The following is a 9,184-nucleotide window of genomic DNA, read 5'->3' on the forward strand; positions in this document are numbered from 1 at the left end:
GTTGAATACTGTTGAAATTACTCCCAAACCTATATCTGTTCAAGGAAAGTAAGGTGGAGGAAAATTGCCTTCAGGCAACCTAGCAAATAAGAAAGAGAGTTGGGAATTGAATATTTCCTTATAGACTGCTCTTATAGAACTTTTTTAAGGCATCAAAACTGTGTTGGCAACAAGGAGTGTATGTCTTGGTGGAAGGTTTAAATTTAGAAACTCCAGGTGGGGCTAATAGTAAAGAATCCACCTGTCAATGCAGGAGATGTAAGAGACATGGGTTTGATCCTTGAGCTGGGAAGATCCCCTGGAGGAGGAAATGGCACCCCTCTCCTGTATTCTTGCTGGGAGAATCCCATGGACAGAGGAGCCTGATGGGCTGTAGACCATTGGGTCACAAAGAGTCAGACATGACCAGAGTCTGAGCATGAGCGCTTCTTGATCTAAGAGTTATTCTACACAAAAGAATTTGTCTCCTGTTTTAGTAACATTGTTAACCTCATCTGATTCACCACCCACTGTCCACTTTCTCACTATAGCCCTGCTTCTTAAGTGATAAAAAGTGCTCCACTGTACCACCAATATGCATTCTACAAGTTATGATTGTGAAAATGCACAAGAGCAGGTAATAACAATAGCCACTGGGCTTACAGGATAGTGTGTTACTATTACTGCGTTAGTTGCTCTGTCATGTCCAACTCTTTGTGACCCCATGGACTATAGCCTGCTAGGCTCCTCTATCTGTGGGATTCTCCAGGCAAGAATACTAGAGTGCATAGCCATTTCCTTCTGTGAGGGATCTTCCTAACCGAGGAGATTGACCAATTTCAGAGGTTACAATGTGAAAAAATGCTTATCTTAGAACTGGTAATATAGAACGTTCAGTATGAGCTAAGGAAAAACACAGAATTATGGTCCTCATAAATAATTTTAAGGATCTTTCTTTGACACTAAGATTTTGCATAGTTCCTTGGGCAGCCACTCTTTACATCCAAAAGCAATGCCTTCATAAGATTGCAGATAGGAATTCTTTTCTAAAATGAGAACGGGCAGTAATGAAAGGGCAGTGGTCTTTAAAAGAAACAGCAAAATGAGGTCATAAATAGCCTTCTCAAACAGCTCAGTTGTAGGGGCCTGAAAATGAGCATCTCCTAACTGGTTCCCTTTGTCCTGCTCCAGATACTTGCACCCCAGTTTGAAGATCTCTCCCCTAGGCCACCAAGCACTTCAGGGTGGCAGCAGGTTCAGATTCCCACCAGATTTAACTTTGGACTGTGGCTCATCCTTGAGTAATTCTCCATAACTCAGCCAAGCCAGGTTGTGGAGTCTCCCCTTTCAAGGTCATCTTCTTCATTCTGTTTATTGCCAATAATTCATGGAGACTACAGTGGGACATTTTGATTCTCAGAGGTATGTTTTTTCTCCCGTTTTCACTTAAAGCAGTTGTTGTTTTTCTTCTCCATTAACGAAAGAGGTCTGTGGTCTCACAAGAAAGATTTGTTCTCACTGCCTTCCTACTGGAGTTCAAGAGGAAAGACCAAGAGTCAGTGAAGACTGTTTACAATAGCTAGGACATGGATGCAACCTAGATGTCCACTGGCAGATGAAAAATATATTCAATGGAATATTACTCAGCCATCAAAAGAATGAGTTTGAGTCAGTTCTAGTGAGGTGGATGAATCTACAGCCTATTATACAGAGTGAAGTAAGTCAGAAAGAGAAAAACAAATATCATCTATTAACGTGTATATATGGAATCTAGAAAAATGGAATTGATGAACCTATTTGCAGGGAAGGAATGGAGACTCCAATATAGAGAATGGACTTGTGAACACAGTAGGGGAAAGAGAACGAGATGAATGGAGAAAGTAGCACCGACATATATACACTACCATGTATAAAAGAGATAGCTGGTGAGAAGTTGCTATATAACACAGAGAGCCCAGCCTGGCTCTCTGATGACCTAGAGGGGTGGGTTGCGGGGAGGGAAGGGAGGCTCAAGAGGGAGGTGATATGTGTATAATTATGACTTATTTGCATTGTTGTATGGCAGAAACCAACACAACATTGCTAAGCAATTTTCCTCCATTAAAAAAAAAAAATCAGTGAAGACATCAGGTCTGTGGAATGGTGAGAGGAGGGGCAGGCAGGTGGTTAGGTAAAATGCTCACCTCCTCCAGGGATCCAGGCTCTAGAGAGGGCAGGCCTAGACTGAGTTTACAACCATGGGCAAAGCAGCCAAACTCCACCACGGGGAGGACTCCGCCTTGACAGGTGACTGGGGAATGTGCTTCAGTGTGCACGAGTCAGCAGCATTGGCCCAAGGGTCTTATTGAAGTGAGGGCTTGAAGCCAGATGCGGTAATTCTTGAGGGGATGAAGGAAACTAGTTCCTTACTTCCTCACCAATCCCTAAATATGGATTTGTTGATTGAGAAGCAGGTGCTGGCAGTGATTGTGATATTCAGTGCTTCAATACCACTTAAACACTAACAACAATCATTTTATCTCTCTAATCCTAACCTCTCCCTGAGCTCCACGCTGGTCTATCGAGCTGCCTATTCAACAATTCCACTTGGATGTCTAATAGATGCCTCAGATTTTATTTTATTAAATTAGATTATTTTTTTTTTCCTGTGCTGGGTCCTTGTTACAGCGTGGGGGCTCAAGCTGTCATGGTGCATAGGCTTAGTTGCCCCACAGCATGTGGGATCTTAATTCCCCAATCAGGGATCGAATACATGTCCCCTGCATTGGAAGGAAGACTCTTAACCACTGGACCATAAGGGAAATCTCAAATCTCAAATTTTAATGTGTACAAAGCTGAATTCGTGATTAGAACCCACTTCCCACTAAATTTGTGCCTCCTGCTGTTTTATCAGCTCAGTAAACAGCACAGAAATGACCAGTGCATAGCTTTGTCGGAGCCCTTGACTCTTCTTTTTCTTGCGTGCCATGTCGAATTGATAGAGCAATCCTGAATTATTGTGAAAATACACTCTGAATCCAACTATTTCTCAGCTCCTTCCTCCCCATAATGCAGCCACGGCAAGGGCTTCGGGTGATTTACTGGAGCCACACAGGCTTCCTGGCTCTTTCTCACATGCTTCTACTTTGTTTCCATGTCAGGGAATTAATTTGCCCAAGAATACTTCAGTCTGGAATGGTCTTCCCCCAGGGCCTTTCCTCGTTTCCACATTCAACATAGCTCACCACCCCAACACTATATGTCCCTCTGCTATATTTTATTTTCTCCATGATTCTTATTCCCCAACATTATGTTACTGTATTAGTCTGCGCGGACTTCAATAACCAAACCACAGACTAAGTGGCTTAAATAACAGAAATTAATTTTCTCAAAATTCAGGAGGCTAGAATTCCAAAGTCAAGGTGCCATCAGGATTGGTTTCTTGTGACGTCTCTTTTCCTGGCTTGTGGAAGGCTGTCTTCTCAGCATGTCCTCACATGGCCTGTTCTCTGTGTGTGCATGGAGGGAGAGGTTTAGGGGGTCTCTGGTGTCTCATCCTCTTCTTATAAGGACACTAATCCTATCATATTAGGGCCCCCCTTGTGACCTAATGTAACATTAATTCCGTCCTTAAAGGCCTTATCTCCAGATACAGTCACAATGTGGGTTAAGAGCTTCAAACAAGAATTTGGGGGTGGGGGAGGGCACCCTTCAGTTCATAATAGTTACACTTGATTGTTTACTGTCTCGCCATTAGAAAAAACTCTAATAAGGCAAGTTCAGTTCAGTTCACTCAGTCGTGTCTGACTCTTTGCGACCCCATGAATTGCAGCACGCCAGGCCTCCTTGTCCATCACCAACTCCCAGAGTTCACCCAGACTCACGTCCATTGAGTTAGTGATGCCATCCAGCCATGTCATCCTCTGTTGTCCCCTTCTCCTCTTGCCCCCAATCCCTCCCAACATCAGAGTCTTCTCCAATGAGTCAACTCTTCACATGAGGTGCCCAAAGTACTGGAGTTTCAGCTTTAGCATCAGTCCTTCCAAAGAAATCCCAGGACTGATCTCCTTCAGAATGGACTGGTTGGATCTCCTTGCAGTCCAAGGGACTCTCAAGAGTCTTCTCCAACACCACAGTTCAAAAGCATCAATTCTTCGGCACTCAGCTTTCTTCACAGTCCAACTCTTTGTCTATTTTGATAAGCACGGTATTCCTAATACCTATTAGTTCTTGGCCCTGGTGGGCTTCCAGTGATGACTGTTGACTAAATGAATCATATAATACATGATTGAGTGGATAAAGCCCGTAAGTGATATCAACCCAGGTTTCTGACTGGCTTACAATTTCCCCATGTTTGTTACTTTTGTATCTCTCTCTGTATCAGCAGGTCACTGATGAAAGGGGTTATAGGTCTTGATTTAGAAGGAATACAAGGCACATTGTTTCTCTGTTTACTCAGTTAGGAGACCACCTCTAAAGGCATCTTGTCTCAAGGGACCACCCTGGCTGCCCTGGAGATGCCAGACAACCTGCATTCATTCTCATTTGAATTTCTTGGCTCATAATGCAGCCTGAGGACTCTGAGGATGAAAGAAAACTTCAGCAACCACAAAGGAGTTAAGGAGAAAAGGAGTAACTGGTTCTTGGAGGGACAAAAGAGAGGATACAAATTACTTTAAAGTAGATGACAGTTTGAATAAAGGTGCAGATTCAGAGAGATTTTACTTTTAATAAGAGATAGTTAACAGGTGATCTATTTAGGTCCAATGCCTTTGAGATTAATTTTACCAAAGTAAAAATATCACTTTATTGTTTATGGAAAAAATAGTGAATTTTCCTTCCTTTACTCCAATAAAGAATTCTGATTAAAAAAAAAATACACTTATCTGGTGCCAAGATAAGTTCAGTTTGTTTCTCTGAGTTCCATTTCTGTGACGGTTTGCCCTTTTGACTCTTTCTAGAACCTTCAGCTGCTTGTAGCATGCTGATGAGTGGGGATCTTTCAAATGGGAACCTTGATTCTCATGCAAAGCCTGATGTTTTGCAAAATGTACCTTGTTCAGATGCCAGAAAGGCCTTAAAAAGTAGAGCAGTTCACAAAGAGGGCTTTATGCCTGTCTTCTGGGACCGTGAAACTAGGATAGGTTTTGTAAACTGTATAAATGCTTTGGACTCAATACATTTCATATCTGACATTAACAAGAATTCACAAAAGCTTCTTGCTCATTTGATTGGGTTTAGCAACAGTGTATGTCAAAGAAATGTAAGACCTGATTTTATTAGTATTACTCTGAGGAAAGGTATGACTGGGAATTGTATTCTTCACAGAGAACCATAATGTTAGACATTTTCTTTGAGGAGTTCAAACTACCTCAGAACTAGCATGTTTTTAGTTCATGGGGTGGAGATTGAAAGTTTAATTTTCTTGGGAATTCCCTGGTGGTCCATTGGTTAGCTTAGGACTTGGCGTTATCACTGCTGGTTCAATCCCTGGTCAGGGAACTAAGATCCCACAAGCTGGGTGGCAAGGCCAAGAGAAGAGAAAAAATAATTTTCTTAACTTTGAGGTCAGGGGCTTTACTCAGTCATTGCCCACAAGTGGGGGAAATGAAACCCCGTAAGGAGACACAATGTACTCCTGTTAGGAAGGAGAAGCCTCAAATGGAACCATAGGAAAGCAGTGTAAGGCATCAACAAATTAAATGTGTGAGTGTGGGGGACACTTGAGTGAAAAAGAATACAGGCAGAGAAACTGGATAATTCTACTCCTTTCCTTCTCAACCATTGTAAAATTAAGGAAAATATTTTTTTCCTCCAAGCACCAAGCACTGAAAAATAAGGACTGTTAGGAGAACCATGGGAATTGGAATAGTTGAGTTAGATTTTATAAGGTGTGATTAAGAGAGAATGAGGGCTTCCCTGGTGGCTCAGATGTAAAGAATTTGCCTGCCAATGCAGGAGACACGGCACAGGTTCAATCCCTGGTTCGGGAAGATCCCTTGAAGAGGGGAATGGCAACTTACTCCAGTATTCTTGCCTGGAAAATCCCATGAACAGAGGAACCTGGTGAGCTACAGTCCATAAGGTCACAAAGTCGGAACGACTGAGCAACTAACACACGCACACACATACTTAGGCTTACACACTTAAGTAACAGAAAGAGTTGGACACAACTTAATGACTAAAAAACAACAAGGAGGATGAAGTGTCAATCATTTACTCAGCAAATAATTGTAGAGTGTCAGTTTTATGCAAGGTCTGAGAGGAAACAGACATATTCTTTACTCTGATAAATATGAGATAAAGGAATTTTTATCATTTGAATCATAAATACAATCTGGATCTAGAGGATCTAGTTGCACTTGAATTGTTTACTATCACAAGAGGATTATCAAAGAAGGTAGGATTTGATGGCATTTAACCAAGCCATAATTTCCAATTATTCTTGTTGGTGAACTTTCATTCGCCAGATTTGTGGGTTGCATTAGCTTAAGAAAGGTTAGTGGGGTTGGGGGGGGGGGAGGAAAGGGTGTCATATATTACCAGGACAAAATCAGTCATTTCCTGCTTTTTGCAGGACATTTTGCTGAGTCCCTCTCAGGTGGAAGATGATAATCAAGAATGGTTAACTGGCCAGATGGTCTGTGACTAGAAAGCACTGTGGCATAGTATGTACAAACATGGACTCTGGAATCTAAACTGATTCAAATGCTGGCTCAGCCAACTGTGGTTTAGTTCAATTCTTATAGCCTCATTTTCCTTACCTGTGAGTTAAAGATAGTCATCCTGACTCACAGGGTTGAGAACATAGCATATCTATGGGTTTAGCCTAGTGCCTACTATTCAATAAATGTTCAAGAAGTGATAGTTACTTTTATTATTATAAAAGCAGAGTCTGCGTTTCTACCGCAGGGGCATGGGGTCAATCCGTGGGTCAGGGAACTATGACCCGCATGACACAGTGAGGCCAGGGGCAAAAAAAAAAAAAGCAGAGTCTGGGATACCCTGTTATCTGAAATCCAAATAATGACTCAAGATTGTTCACAGCTGGCTCCTTTGAGGAGTGACACTTTCTTGGAGGTGGTTAATGAAAGTTTTTCCAACCAATGATTCATTAAAATGGCTTAAGAACTTTAATAACTGTTAAGTATGAAAAACTAATCCAGGAAAAAAATGTCTTCCAATTTCCTTGACCAATTATTAATATTTTCTAATCTATGGGATAATATTTGGAGCTCTAAAAATTATTCTCTAGTTTTGGCTGTGCTGGGTGGGTCTTTGTTGCTGCACGTACGCTTTCCCCAGTTGTGGCGTGTGGGCTTCTTACTGCAGCGGCTTCTCTTGTTGTGGAGCCCGGGCACCCACTAGGTTCAGTGCATGGACTTGGTTGCCCTGCAGCATATGTAATCTTCCTGAACCACGTATTGAACCCAGGTCCCCCACACTGGCAGTCCCTCAACCACTGTACCACAGGGAGGTCCTTGGATAGAATTCTTAAATGAGTAAGTTGGCCTTTATTGCGATTAAAGACCACTGGAGACTAACTTGCAAACTACTATTTTATTGAGGATGGGGAAGCTTTTAGAATCTATCAAAGTTCATTTATTTTTGGCTGTGTTACTCAGTAAATTTAGATAGTAAAACAGATTTGACTCACTGGGTTGTATAATCTAGTTTGCTGGACTTTCAAGGAGTTTTAGTATTCTTTCTTTACAAAATGAAAATTATGTTTGTGATTCAGGCAAATATACAAGGAGCTATATTTTGTCTTATATTTAAGGCAAAGCATAGTCTATTGAAAGGTGCTGGAAAGCAATGTAACATATTTGAAATATATAATGTAGTATATGATTAGACGTGAGAGGTTTATTTCATAGTCTCACAAATGTATTCCATAGTTGAGATGATTAACATTTCTAGAACTTTCACTTGATTTACTTGCTTTTGATGAACTTTTTCACATATAAAAAATTCTAAAATTCTTGAAAGTTTACAAATTGGTGTGGATGCAAAACACCACAAGCCCTATATTCCATGTTAGTAATTTTGCCTCTCTCCTTTCCATTTTGCACATCCTTTTTTTTTTTCCATTTTGTTAAGTTCTGAGATTGTCAGGCCAGCCTTTATTTGCCTTGGGTTAGGGTTGTGTTAGCTATTTGGTGCAACTGGGTTAGTAATTTGGCCTGATTATGTACTACCAAGTTTAAGCTTTGTCAGAAATCATGTCAGGCCTTTTTTGTATATCAGACTAACTGAAAAGAATAGTTCACCAAGAACTATACACAAAGCTTACTATTCAGTTTAGCCAAGATAATTTGTTGCCTTTGTTGCCAGTCTTTTTAATCAAGGATGACTGAACTGAACTGAATAGGGGTATGAGTATATAAACAAGGCCCCATCTAGTGGTATTTTGAAGAAAAGCAGGTAAAGCTGAAAAAAGTTGGAAAAAAGTCTGTCACAACCTGTCCCTTGGATTGAAAGGAGATCCAACTTGTCAATTCTAAAGGAAATCGGTCCTGAATATTCATTGGAAGGACTGATGCTGAAGCTCAAACTCCAATACTTTGGCCACCTGATGCGAAGAACTGAGTATTGGAAAAGACCCTGATGCTGGGAAAGATTGAAGCTGGGAGAAGGGGACAACAGAGGATGAGGTGGTTGGATGGCATCACCGACTCTATGGACATGAGTTTGAGTAGGTTCCGGGAGTTGGTGATGGACAGGGAAGCCTGGCGTGCTGAAGTCCATGGGGTCGCAGAGTTGGACACAACTGAACTTACTGTTCTTCAACCTTCCTGTAAAGATGAGGTGCTGGTTATTTTCCAGGTACCCTAATCAGGAAGGCTAGGATGTGTGAAATTATTTTAAGTGCCTAAGTCAGTAATCCTCAAGCAGAGAATTTATTGAAAATAAAGAGAACCACTCAGAAACATTCAAAATGCATATAATTAGGCTCTGGCATAAAGAATCTGATTTAGCACCCACCTTAATAGACTGGGCTTCCCTATGGCTCACCTGGTAAAGAATCCGCCTGCAATGTGGGAGACCTGGGTTCAACCCGAGTTGGGAAGATCCCCTGAAGGGAATGGCTACCTACTCCAGTGTTCTGGTCTGAAGAATTCCATGGACTGTATATAGTCCATGGGGTCACAGAGAGTCAGACATGACTAAGCAACTTTCACTTCACTTAATAGAGATTCCACTTTGAGGAAGACTTCTCAAAGTC

The sequence above is a fragment of the Bos grunniens genome, chromosome 11, assembly GCF_055505025.1.
Source record: "Bos grunniens cultivar Pamir isolate PY7600 chromosome 11, Bosgru_T2T1.0, whole genome shotgun sequence".
Lineage (NCBI taxonomy): Eukaryota > Metazoa > Chordata > Mammalia > Artiodactyla > Bovidae > Bos > Bos grunniens.